The sequence below is a fragment of the Trachemys scripta genome, chromosome 15, assembly GCF_013100865.1.
Source record: "Trachemys scripta elegans isolate TJP31775 chromosome 15, CAS_Tse_1.0, whole genome shotgun sequence".
Taxonomy (NCBI): Eukaryota; Metazoa; Chordata; order Testudines; family Emydidae; genus Trachemys; species Trachemys scripta.
The window spans coordinates 9,085,465-9,102,900 of NC_048312.1; the positions used below are offsets into that span (position 1 = coordinate 9,085,465).

The window sequence follows — 17,436 nt, forward strand, 5'->3', positions numbered from 1 at the left end:
TGTTTGCCCTAGGGATCAGCACAGCAAAGAACAAATGTTTGTAACTTCCTTGATCACACCTGTAGGGAGTGTCATCCACGCCAGCCTTTACAAACATGTCCCAGTACTTTCTAGAGAAGCCATATTTGTGAAGTCACCCTGTAATGTTGAGGGCTACCAGGTCCTCCCATGGAACCACAGCTTTCAAATCCAGCTAGGTTTCTTTTTTTTCCCCCACCTTAAATGCATCTCTGTGTAGCTCAAAAGCTTATCACTCTCACCAAGAGAAGTTGGTCCAATAAGAGATATTACCTCACCCACCTTGTCTCTGAAGTAAGACAGACACAAAATAAAAATCCTACAAAGCAAAAGTCCTATCAGCTATGGCAAAATATGTAGATGAGCAGGTGCTCTCCTTGGCTAAACACTACATGGGTGTCTAAGGATGCGTAAGGAGCATCTTTTTTGTATTTTATTCTCATGAAAGGATGGTTTGGCAACTAAAGTGAAGGTCATGGGGGGAAAATCCTGACCACCCTCATCCCCGTCAATGGTGCCAGAATTTCACTCTGGGAAATCACGAGATCTGGGTGTTATTCATAGCTCTGCAGCAGACTAACTTGGGACTCTCCATTTCTCAACTTTGGTCTACTCTTCGAATTTTTGCAGGCATAGCTATGTTAGTGAGGAGTTTGGGGGCGGAAGCAGGAAATCACACCCCAACCAACATGGCTACGCTGGCAAAAACTAAATATAGATGCAGTGATAATAGCAAAAAAAAAAAAAAAAAAAAAAGTCCTTATTCCATTTGGGGAACTGGTCTAAAACTATATTGGCGAAAGAACATTTTCCAAGTACAAGCTGAATCGTCACTGGGGGTGTTTGCTAGCAGAGCTTAGACAAGCCCTCAGCTTTCACCTATCTAACAGGGATGCCAAGAGTTTTAAACAACAACATTTGTAAAAGTGCTTTGAGATTTCCAAGAGGAAGATGCCCAGAGTATCTCTTGTAAGAATTACCATACTGGGTCATGCCAATGGACCGTTTAGCCCAGTACCCTGTCTCCAACAGTGGCCAGTACCAGAACTTCAGGGGGAACGTACAGAACAGGGCAACTCTACCGATATCCTCTCCTGGCTTCTGGCAGTCAGATCTACAGTCACCCCAAGCATAGGGTTGCGTCCCTGACCATCATGTCTAATAGCCATTGATGGACCTATCCTCCATGAACTTCCCATGGCAGAGTATAACTGGGTTAAAAAATATATATATATATATATATATATAAAAATGAGATATGGTGATGGCTATCAGTCTGGTACAGAGGCTTGATTCAGCAACAGGTTACATACTATATTTAGTAGTTCTGCAATTTCATATTTTAGATCCTTCAGAAACACTTGGGTGAATACATCTGAGCCTGGTGACATGACTGTTTAATTTATCAATTTGTTCTAAAACCTCTCCCACTGACACATCAGTCTGGGACAGTACTTCAGAGTGGTTCATCCAAAAAGACTAGCTCTGGCATGGCAGCAAACCTTGGCAGTCGTGCACCCAAAGACCCATGGATAAAACTGGGATATGGATGCACATCTTAGAGAAGAACACTTGCATCAACTGGTGGGTTTCTTCATCATTTTCTCCTATAGCGCTTGTTTAGAACGGTCTCCAAACACAGCCTTTCCTGTAGTTTAGTTGCCAAAGCCAAAAACTTCAGCCACTTCTGAGGTCAAAACAAAAACAAAAAACCACCACCACCACCACCACCACCCCCATTAACGAGACCAGCCAACACTTCCTATAAACACCATCACCACCATCATTTGCTCCAAAATAAAGACAACGCTTCTCTCCGTAGGAAGGAGGAGGCGTAACGGATGAAGTGCCATGTGCCTCACAGCCTCCACACTTGTGTTACATAAAAATCTCCACTGACTCGCAACACAATAAAAAGAAACTTTCTTTGCTCAGCGTAACAGGCAGAGTGGGCAGACGCTGCAGAGTCTTGTCACTGACAGCAGGCAAGTTTCTAGCCGGGGTATGAAGCATCCGCTTGCCCGCCTGCCTTTTGCCAGTGACACTCTGGTGTCACAAGCCACACGTAGGCAGCCAAACAAGCCCCAACACCAGCCAGACGGGGAAACTTCAGCAATGCAGATGGAACGGTCACAAGGGAGCAAAATGAGAAAGAAATTAGAGTTAAGTGCCCAGTACCCAAAGAGAGATAATAGGAACCAGGGAATCCTTCTGGGAACAGTAGAGGCACTCTGGCTCACTCATCTGCCACCAAGCAGGGCATTAAATGAAATCTATTTAAAGGTTTACCTACTTTTTTTTCCAGCATATTCAGAGTTTTCCCAACTCAAGATATAAATACTCCTAAAACAGAGGCTCTGCTTCTAAGGCAGCGTTTATCATCTCTCTTGTTGTGTTCCCCTCTCCGCCCAAAACACCAGCATGGTTTCAGGGAAACGTGAACGTGGCAGGCCTGCCTGCTTTTGTCTACAGGTACAGCTTAATGTGCTCCTGAATCAAAACAAGTCTGCAAAGTTCAGTGAGGGAGGTGGAGGGGAGGAGGTCGGTGACCTGGAAATAAAGCTGAGAATCTGTACTGACCCTACATTTATGGAAAACACAATTCTGGAGGAATTCTCGAAACACAAACACACACACACACACACACACACACAATCTGGGGACAGCTTTCCTAAGTTCCAACAGGTCCTATAGCAAACAAACAATTAACTCTGGAAGTGTCCTGAGAACACACTCCTAGGCAGCAGTATACCACTAGTTACGTGCCCACTGTTTATATACCGTATGTATAGTTTAATTACTCACTTGAGTGTGAGACAGTAACGCTTAGCTAAACCAGCTCCTCATAACATCAGGTCAAAAAGGCAGAGGAAGGCACAGGATCACTCGAGCTCGGGGGTAAACGCTTATCCAGAGCAGTGACGTATCTGCCAGCGTAGCAGCCAGATGTTGCCACCACTAAACAGTGCTCTAGCCTGTATTTGTGAGGTACCGGAGATAAATATTCTGGACGATTATAGAGGCCAGAGACAACAAGCAATTTCAAAACAAAACCAAGCATCAATGTGCCAGAGAAAAACTAGTCTCATAAAAAAAGCTGCCGGTTACAATTTTATAGACTTTTGACCAGAAAAAAAAAAAAAATAATAATAATCCATTGTTTAAAATAGCTTGTTAGAAACTTGAGTAGTTGGGTTTTTCCTCTACCTTTATTTCCCTCTTTAACCAACACTGTACTTCTATTATGCACACACAATTACAGTTTAGAATGGAGTGAAAATTAACATTTTTGTAAAAACTCCCATTCGATTTCAAAGGGGATCTGGGCATCTAACTTCCTTGAGCTACTTTGAAAATCCTAACCTTAAAAAACGCTGTTTACTCCCACTGAGATTTAGGCTCCTAAATCACTTGGGAACATTTTACTCTGGGGGTCCAGTCGCACCTTCAACAGAAGCTCAGGTGGTTGGGGCACACACAATGCTGCTACTAATATCCTAATGTGACCATAAGGTTCACATTATGATATAATATATATATTTATTTATATTCCTTCTTAACTCTGGCAGACAGTGCGTATTGTAGTATGTACAGTGGTGGAAAACTAGGGTCCTACAGAAATTATAATGATTAAGGCACTTGTATGGCTTCATTACTGTAATATCAGAGCACCTCGCAATCTTTAATATGATCTATCCCCCAGTGACAGTCCTGTGAGGTAGGACAGCATTATTACCCCATTTTACAGACAGAAAATGGAGGCACAGAGGGTATGTCTACACGGCAGTTGGGAGCAAGCCTCCCACCCCAGGCAGACACACACGCACTAGCAGGGCTTGAGCTAGCCCACTCAAAATAGCAGCGTGGATATCGCAGCACAGACTCCAAAGCCGTGTGTGCTTCGGCGCCTGGAGCTGCAGCCACAATGTCCACGCTAGCGTGAGTCTGTCTATCCAGGCTGGGAAGGCTCACTCCCAGCTGCAGTGCAGACATACCCAGAGAAACCCAGGGTCTTGCCGAAGGTCACACAGGGAGTCTGTGGCAGAGCAGGGAATAGAACCAAGTTCTCCTACATCCCAGGCTAGAGTGCTAACCACTGGACCATCCTGCCTTTCTATTAACTGCTGTGCATGTGTGCAGAGTTAACAGAGTTTGTAAAGGGTTGGAGGTTTGGTTTTTAATGCTGGCAAAAACCAGCAGGCTAGCAGAGCAGGTTACATTTTGGAGATAACGCCTTGAGTGCATCTCTTTCCATTTTTACAGCCCTTAAGAGCCAAAGACTCCTAGAAAAATCCTAAATTTCCTATTACAGCTGTTCCCTTTTCTGCCTGCCCAGAGACTGGGTTTAGAAATAAAAAGAGCATATTAACCGTTCTAGATCCCCATCACTAGACACACATGGCACTGAAGTACTGCTTCAGGTCAGACCCAGTTCACTGTGCTTTATAGAGCTATGCAGGGTGAAGAATTCCCCCATGTTACAGCCTGAGCTCTGGGGAGAAGTGCAAACCAAACCCCGCATCCAACCACCCCTCTCCCCACCCCATGCTTTAAGGATCTGCCCATACACACCAGACTCTCCACTGCTATGTCAGAGAACCAACTCTAAATAAAGCCCACGCTCCTCCGTGTTATGTAAATCACTCTCTTCCACAAGGAGAGGAGAAACCAAGGACACTTGGCTAGATATGAACTCAACAACCAGCATGACAGAAAGGAAATCCTGTGGGTCTTCCCTGCCTTGGCATATGTACTCACACACAGCTGCAGATGGGCCTGTGGCTATCAGCAAATACTAGCAACATCCTCTGCCTCCCCCATCCACCCCTGCTGGGAAATCTCCTCCTGGAAGGGTCCAGTCACTCTGGCTAACTTTGGTTGTCAAGGCTCCCCTCCTGTCTCTGGATCTCTCATGTCCTCCTCCACGCGTCCTCTCAAGGTAAACCCTCTTCAGCACATTTCTCCCCAGTAAGCCTGAACCATTTGTCCTCAGCCACATCTAACACCCCCTGCCCAGAGGGGCTCTCCTGCTCTGATCCTGCACCACTGAGGCCAACAGGAGCAGGACCAACCCCTCTAGCTTCAGTGGGGACTTGGCTGTGCATGTGGGTTCCCCCCCTCCCCTCCCAATGCCACAGCTAAGGAGGCAACTTTGATCCCCAGCCATTATAGCACCGCTCCTGGATATCAAGTCACTCTGCTTTGGCCAATGGTTTCACCTCTGTTCTCAGACCCCTCCTTTGAGGAGTCACTCAGGCTTCATTACTGCCCCCTGCACAAACTTTTCCTTGCTTGACCACTTTCTACCCTCAGCACAGACTTCTGAGTGTCTAATCAATGGCTCTGCCTCCCTAGACACCCTCCCTGGCGTCTCCATCAGGCCAACTCCCATTTTTATCTCCACATCTGTACACTTCGGTCTTCAGAGCCTGGGTTTTAGGCCTCAAACAGTCCCATCCTCCTCCATGACTCAGACCGTATTCCTCTGTACTGCCCACATTCTTGACATCATCATTTGTGACCTGAGCTCTCCTCCTCCTGCTGCTCCCTTCATCTCTAATGTCTGCCCCTTGCCAGCACCCAACTCCCATCGCTGCCGCTGCCTTCGCCTCCTCCAGCCGTTTCCTCTCTCTCTGCTGCCACTTGCCTTCTTCTACATCACAAGAAATATGGCCCCACCACACACCAAGCCCCACCACACAAACACTGGCTCCCCATTCATCTCAGACATGCCCTTCTGCAGGGATCTACTCCGGACTACTGGAATCTTCTTGCCTCCTCCTGACTTCTTACTCAGGGTATTCCAGCAACAGCCAGCCCCCTCTGACCCTTCTTCCCCCTGTAAATCCAGGGGCCTCCTCCTACAGAGCTCCACCATCTTTCTATCTCTTCTCCCTCAGACACTGGCCTCATGACTGAATGCTTTAAAAACTGTCATACAAACAACATCTTCTACAATTCACACACCTCTGCTGCCTCCTAAGTTTTTGTGCCATGAAGTGTCCTGGGATACAGTCTGCATGAAAAGTCTTATAGAAACCACAGCTGCATCGTATGTAACAGAAGCAGCTTTCGGATCATTTCTTTTAAAGGTGTCACACAGTTCTGAAGAGTTTCCCTGCACTTAACAGCAAGCACATCCAAAGAAAGAAAAGTTGCTGCCAACCCTTCTAAATCAAACATTATGGCATCAGGGTTAAGAGAAAAATCTTTTGGCGGACTAAAGAGCAACGTAGGTTCAAATCCAAGCGTAAGTTGATACTGCCTATAATTGGTTCCCGAGCCAAAAAACACAGGCGAAAAAAAAAAAAAAAAAATGGAAGACATCAAACAACCGATGCATTCAGCTACTCTTGAAAACGTCAGTGTTTTCATTTAAATTATTATTTTTTTAAATAACCTTCAGTTTCATGGATCGTAAAGTTAATTTGGAGTTACTTCCCTTCCCGGTAACGAGCCAGCGCCGCTCTCCTTTACATTAGCTAATGTTTGTTCAGCATTCTGAAAATAGAAAGTGCTTCATAGAGCTAAGTGTTATCATCGCCAGGGTCACCCAGAGGCACATCACCTTGGCACTTACTTCAACGCCCGTCTGCTCGCCCTTTTCCCCTCACAACGAGCTGGTCTATACTTACAACTTCGGCTGACCTAGCTACATCGCTCAGAGCTGTGAAAAATGTTGTGCCCTGAAGGGTTCTTCCGTCAACCTGGCAACCACCTCTCAGAGAGGTGGATCGCCTACATGGACGGAAAAACCCCTTCCGCCTACACTATGGCATTACAGTGGCACAGCTGCAGGGCTGTAGCTGTGCGGCTGTCACGTAAACGTGGCCCTTCCTCGGTATCACAGCTAAAAACAGTCCTTTTCTCTTCACCTTTACAGCTAAGACTCCAGCCCCCACCGTGGGCATCTCTCACCTTGCAATTGTGGCCTGTTTTCTGACCTTCCCATACCAAAGCGTGTCCCCACTACAGCATAGCCAGGAAAACTCAATCCTGTATCCAGTGAAGGCCAGACAACTCATTCTAGCAGGAGCAGGACTGCTCCCTATGCTGACCTCCTAACGCCTTCCCTCTCCTGCCACTCCAACTGCATCACCCCACTTCCTCAAACACCTTCACTGGCCTATCTTTTAAACATCCATAGTGGTCCAGTAGCATCCAGCGGCCCCAACCAAGATCCGCCCCCCATTGTGCTAGGTGCTGTACACGCACCTAGTAAGAGAAAATGCCTGCCCCAAAGGGCTTACAACCGAGATGAATGAGACAAAGGGTGGGAAGGGAAACAAAGGCACAGAGAGAGGGGATGTTACTCGCTCACAGTCTGGACAGAGCTGGATATGGACTCCAGGTTTTCTGACTCCCAGTTCAGCATCCCTATCCACTGGACCATGCTGCCTCTCAACCCATCCCTGCTCATTTCCTCCTGCTTGGTTTTGTTTCCTTCCATCTCCTACCAGATTCATGCCCTGTATCACAGCGTCTACTACTGCAACATGCTCACGCTGTCTGCCAAGCTCCTGTCCTTCCTCCTTCATGCCCCTCTTCACGAGCTCCCTTTTTCAGGAAGCATCATCTCTACATTCACCTCACTGAGCTGCATCTATTGTCACAGGCATATATTATTTATTATTCTCGTAGAGTCTGCCAGGTGCTATTACTGTGCTTTGTTGACAATAAACCTGGCCGGATGCCTTCGCACCTTAACGAGTTTTGTGGTCATTGGGCGGTTCACCTGAAGATGTGCCGCAGAGCTGGACCACACACGCAGCCAAACATCTAACACCACTGCTGACCCCCGACTACTGATCTGGTAAGTAAGCTACTTTATTATTTTTATTTTGTTGCAACAAAAGTCAATTTTATACCTTTTTAAAATATATACATATAAGTGGTACCACACTATTTTAATATTATGGTTGGGGTATAAACATAATATTATTAATACCTATTTTGAAAGCTCAAAAAGATGTCAGTTTATATACACATACACACACTTCTGCCTCAACAAATAATGCAATTGAAAACAAAAAGAATTCTCTTTTATTAGTCAGTTTATTTTTATTTTTTATTTAAAGAAAATAAAATGTAAGGGGAAACCTCAGCATTAAGGTAAAGGTAATGTTAACAAAATGTTAATTTCTTGTTTGGGTTTTTATGAACTTGTTTGCACTTTTAAAATAGTTATAAAAATGTCACAGCAAGAAATGTTTAAAAACAATTTATGCATAAAGCTAACCAAACAATTTCAACAGGTTTCCACCTCTGGCTCCCAAACACAACAAAGTGTCATAAAAATTTAAATACCCGCAAAGTGTTTGCATAAACTTACATCTTAAATTTATTTTGGTTTAATTGTTATACACTTTTCTTTTCCGTTATGTTAAAGGGAAGTATTGATTAGAAGCACAAATTGTAACAAAACAGTTAACACAAGCAAATTAATTTTTACCAAGCTTTTTAGAGTTATATTACTAACTCTTTTGCTAAAACAGAGTGCTGCTCAGCCGGTGAAAGCAATACACCTCCTCATAGAAGATTGTAAGCATCTATTCTAGCAGTTAAGCATTACATTTAGTATAAAATATTAGTAATGTACCTCAAGTAAAAATTAATAGCTATGCAACAATTGCAAAAAGTATAGCCTGTGTTATAAAAAATTAGGTCCCCATTACATTGTTAACAAACTAAGTTAATCTGTGCATTAAATTTGGGTTACTGAAAACAAGAAGAAATGTAAAAAATTAAAATACTTTATTATGTTAACTAACTAGCTGTTTAAGGTTGTATCGGACAGACCAAAGACATCAAAAGATATCACACAGCTAAATATCCAACACCACTCACTATATCTTCAACTGAATTACTCTGAAGCCTTGGACCTCACAGGCCTAAATTTCCAGCAGTGTCTAGTGATTTGGTCAGAACAAGACCAAGTGCTAAGTATCTACCCTCTGAAACTCAGGCCCCTTTAAGATCTCAAATTGAACGGACGGACACACACACCACTTTTGAATATGTGTTTTTCATTCCACCCCACCTGGTAAATAAACTACAATAATCTCTTCCTCTTCCTTCACAAGGGGTTTGAGGATTTGTTATTAGCTTGTAACGTATATTTTAAACGTGTAAAGTGAAATGCAAGTGCTAAGTATTATTACTTTTATTCAGATTTCTCATCTAATCTAACACAAATTATACAATTTTACAAAAGAAATTATTTACACGCGGCCTCAAACACAGCAAAGCCTTGTATGGTATAAAACGCAATGACAGTTCATAGCTACCAAAAAAATACTGATCGATAGTCTCTGTCCCAGGCAGAAGACCAAGCACATCAAAGTAACCAACTCCATAGGTGCCCCCATGAGATACCGTTGCATAGGGGTTCTCCCTATCTTAGGGGGGCCCCCCTTCTTTGTACCACAAGTATCACATTTCCTGCACCAGTTTTCTACATCCTGCCCGCATTTCCCTCAACAGAAATTTTCTCTTCGCTTGGCTAAAGTTTTGGCAGCCCCAAAATATCCAGCAGTTTTACATTTATGACAGACAGTGAAAAAGGAGGTTCTGAGGTTATCTGATACAACCAGCTGGTTTCTCCCATCTTTCATGCAATCTCTCATCTGTCAACCCCAAGATTCCCCACTGTGACCAGAAAGCTTTTACTGTGGTATTTTGAGGGGATGCTACATTGCAAAGGAGCTGCATTTGCCAAATGATTTTCTAATCACACACACTTCTAAATCAGGATCCTCTCTTTGGGAAGCTTTTAGTTGCTCTGGGGTCCATTTCTGAAACCCCACATCCTGTGCTCCAGGGCGTGAACCAGGAACCACTGAACTTCTGCAAATGAAGGGAAGAGAGGAGACAGACATTTCTTCCTGAGAACACTCATTCCTTTGAGTAACCAATCCCTTGCTCTCCCGCCTGAGGCAGTGTTTGCCATTAGCTTCCCAAGGAGGCCATCAGCATTACCATGATTGTGCCCACAGCTGTTGTGTGACTATGGAGTCACAGCAGCATGGCAGTTTTTCCAGCCACCTGGCAAGTGGCCCCTTAGGATTCCTGAATCTAAAGTGCCATTGCCAAGATGCACAGTCTATCCTGACCCAGACAGATAAGTGGTGAAAATTTTCCACTAGGAACTCCTGGCAGTGGTTAAATCTATCACATGGTGCAGTAATTTCTCTCTGGAGAATGTAGACTTCTTCTGCAATAAGCCATTACCCTCTCAATGTCTCTGTGTTCTTATGTCACGACGGTCCCCAAACCGGGAGCATTAGGGTATCTGTAGGGAGGCTACGGAGCAGTCATGAGAGCCCTTTTCAACTCTAATCACATTCTGCGTGTCCTTTGGAGGACCCTCCTCATCCCACTTTCTGGTCCTGGGTCCCTTCTCTTCTACCACTCCACCTTAACGCCAAGAAATTTCAATCACAAATTCAAACTACCAACTCACAGATCTACCTTTCTACTCCAGACCGGTCTCCTATCCGAAGGGGGGGGGAAAAAACCACTCTCCCTGGCTCTCTTACATCTCCTTGGGGATGTCTAGTCATTTAGCTCAACATGGCTGAAATAGAGTTCTTTATCTCTTCCCCTCGACTCACTCCCTACTACCTCCTTTCTCAGTCACTGTGGACAATACCACCCCACCTGCCCATCACCCTACATAGACACATACTTTCACTTCTGCGATAATTCACTGCATTTATTTGCTTTCAATAACACAGGTAAATTTTGCAAAAGCATTGGCTAGAACTGCACATGGATTTCCAGTGTAATACTGTCATATGTTGTGCTGCTCTTCTATAGTATTTCAATGATCTCAAAACTCTTTGCAAACATTAATGCTTACAGGTAGGCATTCTACCCATTATACAGCTGGGTAAGCAGAGGTAGATAGAGCTTAACTGACCTTCCCAAAGTTCCTTAATGAGTCAGCAATCAAAACGGGGGGGGGGGGAGGGTTGGAGGATCCTGGCCAATGAAGTGAGAGTTTTGCAATCAACACCGATGGACATGGGACTGCATGAGGTGATCCTGACTCTCATTCCCTTTTAATATTATACACCTATTATTATTATTCTTCAGAGCACGCTGCAAGCTAACACTAGATATATTCTCACCCACCCTTACAAATCCTAGGCTAGAAGCAAATGGGAACCGCAATCCAGCTACGCAGTGCTTAGAAGTTACATTAGCATCTATACAGATTTATCAAGGTTACCGATAATCAACAGCAGATAGCTAAACCTTAACAGCTGGTGTTTTCCTGGCTAGCAAACTAGAGTAGAGGTCACAGAAGCGTTCAAATCATAAATGCACATTCACAGCAAATGAGATTGGGGAAAATAAAAAAAGTTTAAAAAAATCAGAGCTATCACCCGCCTAAAGCATCAGCATGTTCCTTTCATACAAAATTCTTTAGCTGAACACAAAGTTAGGTCAGATCACACCTTGACTACAAACAGAATTTTTTGCAATCCTACCAAGTACCTTCCAATCACATGCAGAGTATACAGAGCTTACTGTAGTGGAAACAGGGCTGGTCTCACTGGGTCAAAATGTAACCCCTAACCCCAGGCACAAGAAGCCACAGGAGGGATAGATAGACAGTCATGCAGCTTCTGCTGCTCCAGTCAGTCTGGCGTGAGCCAATACAGTGAAGCAGTTGGCTTCACCAGAGAGTTAGTCTGCTCTTTGTGCATTGTCAGGGAACAAGAAGCGTAGGGTCAGGAGAGAGAGCAGGAAATTGCTTTTTTGTCAGTTTTCATTTTATCACTCCAGAGATTACGGTTCAAAAGTGGAATGTACACTTGTTGCCCACAGTCACCATCAGACCAGCCCTGTTTACCCATCATAAATATTTACACACAAGCCACTAAACTCAACATTTGCAGATAAGTGGGCTCAGTAGTTCTTATTTCTATACGGATGAGAGCGGCTCAGCAGTGGCCATAACCGCACTGTTTTCTCTAACACGTCTAAAAATATGTAATGTACCAGTGAGAAACTTTATTGGGTCTAGATTTCCACTTGGCTCCATGCGGGGTCTTTGACACGGATTAGTTTCGCCGGGATCTCATGTAGGCATAAAGCCATGAGCTTCAAATATACAGGACAGCCACAGTCTGAAGATAAACAGCAACAACAACAAAAGAGCTACACACAACCACAGAAATAAGAACTATGTATAAATATTAAAGGACAAAATAAAGGGCCGGCTATTTACATGCACAACGAAACGGTGCATCTTGCATCACCAGACATGCTGCCAAGTGAACTGCATTTCCCTATGTTCCGCTTCCAGTTTCAAAATCACTTCAGTATCTTTAATAGACCTTAAAAAAACCTCCCTGGGGTCCCAACAAGAATGTCACAGGCAGCCATTTGGAAGAGAAAACTGGGTGGAAAAGGGAGGGGACCAGCACTTGTTGGTTGAAGGCACAGAAGTGACACAAGATCACAAGGGTAGGAGCAGAAGAATCGATTTACCAAAGCAACTTTCTAGAGTACCATAGAGCGCAGCTCAAATTAAAGGAAAGCCTACAGCACGCCGGGTAGAGGAAGCTCCATTGTCCCCTGAAAAATGTCCTAGTTCAAAGCAGCTTTCAACTGTAATTTTGATTTTACACAACAGCCGCTCAGTTATACAGAGAGACACACACACACCTGCCTAAAATAAGCATTCCTCAGTTCATTTGCTCCCACAATTCACAATTATCTGCTCTGGATTCTGAGACTATTAATAGTTGCGTGTGGTTTCTCCTCTCTCTCAAACTCCTTCCCCACCCCGCTTCCCAGCTCATATAGATTTCAGCTGGGGTGTGGAAGGGAAAGCAAAGGCCTTTTCCTCTAGGATGCTGTATGGACAAGTTCCACTCTGTGTGTGCAGATGCCAAGCCTTTCTCCCCAATTAATGCACACTGCCAATTAGCAAGGGCTACAACCAACTCCTCTAGCCTTCCCGCCCCCCCGCAGCCTTTCATTATGGAGCATTTGGGGTGGGGAGGAAGATCAATTACATCGACCTTGGGGGGGGGGGGGGAGAATAGTTCTCTCTCTCCTAGAGAGGTACTTTTTTTTCCCCAATCCTTCCTCCTTCTAAAGCAGGAGGTAGACAAGCAGTTGCTTAGCAGATCACCCCCGAGATCTAGTTGCAGGGGATCCCAGTCTAGACGAGATGGGGCTGACTGGGGGTTCTGCCACCCCGGGACAGGCATATCGTGTTTTAGAAAGAGCGGTCAGACTACAAGCCAAGATCTAGGGCAGGAAGGGCTGCCCGGGAAAAGTCTGAATTGCCCTGATCGCTTTGCAGACACACGCCAATCTTTTGGGGATTGTTTGCCTGGGTGGGTTGTTTGTTTTTTAAAGGAACGAATATATTTAAAGTGACTTTTACATTCTGGCATGCAAAGCCCCCCCCCCCAATCACACACCAGCCAAGAGGGATCCCTCCCTCCTCTTGTGCTTGTTTTGGAGAAAGTAAAAAACCTTCTCCCCCCCCCTTACCTAGTGCCTTTGCTAATCGCTTCTTCTTTCAAATCTTCCTCCTCCTCCTCTCCTTGTATAATGAGGATCCGTAAAGTAAGAAGGGGGGGGGGAGTTTGGGAAGGAAATGAGCAAGTGTGTTTGGAGGGGGGGGGGAGAGAAAAAACAATCCAAATATCCCCTGGATCAATTGCTGGAGGAGGAGCGCGCGGCTCGGTCTTGCTCCCCTTCCATCTGCTGCTGTGTTTATAAATCCAGAGCCGGGGGGGGGGGTCTGTTTTCCCCGGAAACCTCCCCTCTCCTCGCTCCCTTTCTAAGATGTCTGTCTGCGGCGGCTCTCTGCTCCGGAGCCCTTGCAAAGGAGCAAGTTTGCGAGCCGGCTCTGGCGGCGGCGGCTCCTGCAGGCTGCCTGCTCCTCCCCTGCGAGCCGGGGTGGGGAGGGACCGGGGGCAGAGATCCCCAAAGCTTCCCAGCCGCCCGGCTTGCACCAAACAAGCCGCTTGGCTTGCACCAGTCGAGTCCCCGGGCTTCTTAAAGGGGCCGGTGCCCGAGACGGCGCTGGGTCCATTCACACGCTGCCCCTTTCCCTTTCTGCAGGCGGGCGGCCGGGCTGCCTTTCCCTTTAGCGGGAGGATTTGTTTTCTCTACGACGCAATTCGTTGTTGCAGAGCGGGAGGCGACTCTGGGCATTGCAGACAGCCGGGCATGGCCCGTGCTCCCTACTGACCTGCAATATTCACCGGGCTGTTTACAGGGCTGAAATGAGACCTTGCAAGCGGTAAATCTAGGAGCCAATTCTGCTAAAAAAAAAAAAAAGAAATTAAAAAAAAAATCTGGAGGATATCATGAGAACTTCATCTGGGGCCCCAGTCCTGGGTTTTTACTCTTTATTCTGGCACCCAACCCTTAAGAGTTGGTCTCCTGTGAAAAAAGCCGATACACCAAGTCCTGATCAAAACCTAGAACTTCAAGAGCAAGTGACCAACACTGATTGATTACAAGGTGGTATAGGCAATGCTAGGGCCCTGACAAGCACGCCCCTGGTTAACGTTACTCCTGCATTGCCAACTCTTCTGATTTTATTGCATGGCTCATGATATTTGGTGTTTTTCTTAAAGGCCCAGCTCCTGGAGTCAAATGATTTCGTAAGATTCTTAACTTTCTTTTTTAAGTAAGTTTCTAGCTCTCACAGTTGCAGAGAAAAACCTTGGAAATGTGAATCCAGTGCATGCTAAAAACTGGAAGCCAGAGAACCATTTTTTTTTAGAAACCCCTTTTTATTAATCAAATAATATTGATTAATAACACCTAGCTCTTATATAGCACTTTTCATGAGTAGCTCTCAACCCTTTACAAAGGTCAGTGAAAGTCAGTCATGATTTCTGGAGGCATGACCTGACTTTTGAATGCTTGTGGTTGACAACACTGCTTTACACACGACGGGGCTACTTGCAAGCGTGTTAAACGGGTGCATGTGTCTGCAGGATTGGGATCTAACTCACAGGCATAAATATTGGCAGAATCGGGCCCATCGTTGTAATAATATTTCCAGATGGTCTGTGGTTCTGCAAGCTTTCTCCGCAAAGAAAACCCCATTTATTTCAGTGAGAATTGAGGCTTCTAATTAACATGAAAAAATCAATTCCAACATGTCCAAGTAAAACTTTCTCATGTGTTTTAAGAAACTAACAGTTCACACAAGGTGTTAAAGGAGCATTTCAAAAAGTTCTGTCTGATTGCAGTTTATTTAGTTTGACAATTTTTCCTATTTGGTCATTTCATTTTAGCAAGTACAAAACCTTTCTGTTTAAAGATTCGTCACAGATTATGCTGGGGGGAGGAGAGTGACGGGGGAATGCAAAAGAAGCCTTAACCATTGGACTGGTTACATTGCTTTATAGTATCCAAACACACCTCTGTCAGATTGTTTTACAACAGTTCAGCACATCTGCAGGGAGAACTGAAAATCACTGCAGAATTTGCAGGCAAAAAAAGAAAGTCATGCCTCTGTTTAAATAGCTGTGTAATGGGCACGGGGGCATAAACTTACCTACCCCAGGAAATTCTAAGTTATTTTCACCATCCTCGTGAAGTTGTGAGTGTGGGGGGAGGAAATTTTAGGACTTGATTTTCACAGGTGTTGAGCACCCATAACTCCATCTGAAGTCAATGGGAAACGCAGGGTCTCAGCACCACTGTACAGAATATAATGAGACAAATTCTGCCCTGGAATACATGCATTTATCGTCCATTGACTTCAGGGGTGGCTAACAATCAATAATAATAATGCCTAGCTCTTTACAGCACTTTCCGTCAGTAGATCTCAAAGCACTTTACCAAGAAGGTCAGTATCAATATCCCCATTTTATAGACAGGAAAGCTGAGGCACAAAGCGGCAAAGTGACTTCCCCAAGGTCCCTCAGAAAGGCCAGAACAGGGCCCCTGTGTCTTGAATCAGAATTTCCTGGTTTGACTGGTTTGTGCCCCAAACTGGACATTTCGGAAAATCCGGGCAGTTTAACAAAAAGAGAAATACAGAACATTCCAGAGTGAGGAAAAAAGCCCACTTCTGAATCCTCTCTTCAGCTCATTCCCACCAACTGGAATTAATCCAGTCCCTCCGCCATCTTCCAGTTTTTCCACCATTATTTCATTTGCTGGTGCTCCCCTCGCCCCCATCTTCCCTAACTTTTGGCCCCGATCCTGCAATCCACAAGGAGTTCATAGCAGGAGCAGGGCTTGCGTGTGTTCCTCTGCCGCAGGCCAGCACAATCAGACATGACCCATCATCATTTGTGCCAACATACTGTGGACCTCTAGAACTAAAAGCACGAGTCTCCATAACTTGAGTTAAACTAGGGGTGGGCAAACTTTTTGCCCCGAGGGCCACATCGGGGTTCTGAAACTATATGGAGGGCCGGGTAGGGATGGCGGTGCCTCCCCAAACAGCCTGGCCCCCTCCCCCTATCTGCCCCCTCCCACTTCTCACTCCCTGACTACCACCCTCAGAACCCCCAACCCATCCTACCCCCCTTGCTCCTTGTCCCCTGACCACCCCCTCCTGGGACCCCCTCCCCTAATCACCCCTATCCAACCCCCCCGCTCCCTGTCCCCTGACTGCCCTGACCACTATCTACACCCCCACCCCCTGACAGGCACCCCGGGACTCCCATGCCTGTCCAACCCCCTCTGTTCCCTGTCCCCTGGGACCCCCTGCCCCTTATCCAAGCCCCCCACTTCCCACCCCCTTACCATGCCGCTCAGAGCCCCAGGACTGGCAGCCACGCCGCACCGCCCAGCCGGAGCCAGCCACGCCACCGCACAGTCTAGAGCACGGGGGCAGGCCGGCGGCTCTCACAGCCGCACTGCCCTACAGGAGCTCGCAGCCCCATCGCCCTGAGCGCTGGCAGCATGGTGAGCTGAGGCTGCGGGGGCGGGGGGACAGCAGGGGAGGGGCTGGTGCTGGCCTCCCCAGCCAGGAGCTCAAGGGCCGGGCAGAACGGTTCCACGGGCTGGATGTGGCCCGCGGGCTGCAGTCTGCCCACCTCTCGGAGTCAAACAGACAAGGCTCTAGAGCTTGGGGATGTACCAGACTCACAGTCTCTGTAGACCAAGCACAGAGGAGGGTGGCTAACACACCCTGACCAGAACGCTACTTACAGCAGCTGGTGTAGCATGCGGCCTCTTAATCCCAGGCCTGTGGTTTCCTGCAATATTAGCTACCACTGAGCACACGCGGCTCTTAACAAACAAACTAAACTACTGTGCCATCATGGTCATTCATTATTTCAAATGTACATGTCTCTGCCATTTTTACGGCCCTGACCCTGCAATGATCTCCGCACGGTGCAAGCTGGGAGAGCTCACAACAAGATCTGGGCCTAAGTCTTCACTTCGGAGTTGACCGGAGTAAGGATAGGA

The 17,436-nt window shown here is 46.0% G+C and overlaps 1 protein-coding gene across 9 annotated transcripts in view; it reads right to left on the bottom strand.

Moving 5' to 3' along the window:
• NCOR2 (nuclear receptor corepressor 2) overlaps window positions 1-14,077 on the bottom strand; it is a 391,355-nt gene extending 377,278 nt beyond the window's left edge. For 6 of the 9 annotated variants that reach the window (XM_034791189.1, XM_034791188.1, XM_034791187.1 and 3 more), the window contains exon 1: window positions 13,537-14,076. The gene's annotated coding sequence lies outside the window, so the exon portion shown is untranslated. Of the gene's footprint in view, window positions 1-13,536 lie in introns of all 9 variants that reach the window. The other 3 variants (XM_034791186.1, XM_034791190.1, XM_034791191.1) reach the window with 2 other exon arrangements.
• Window positions 14,078-17,436: the final 3,359 nt, after the last annotated feature.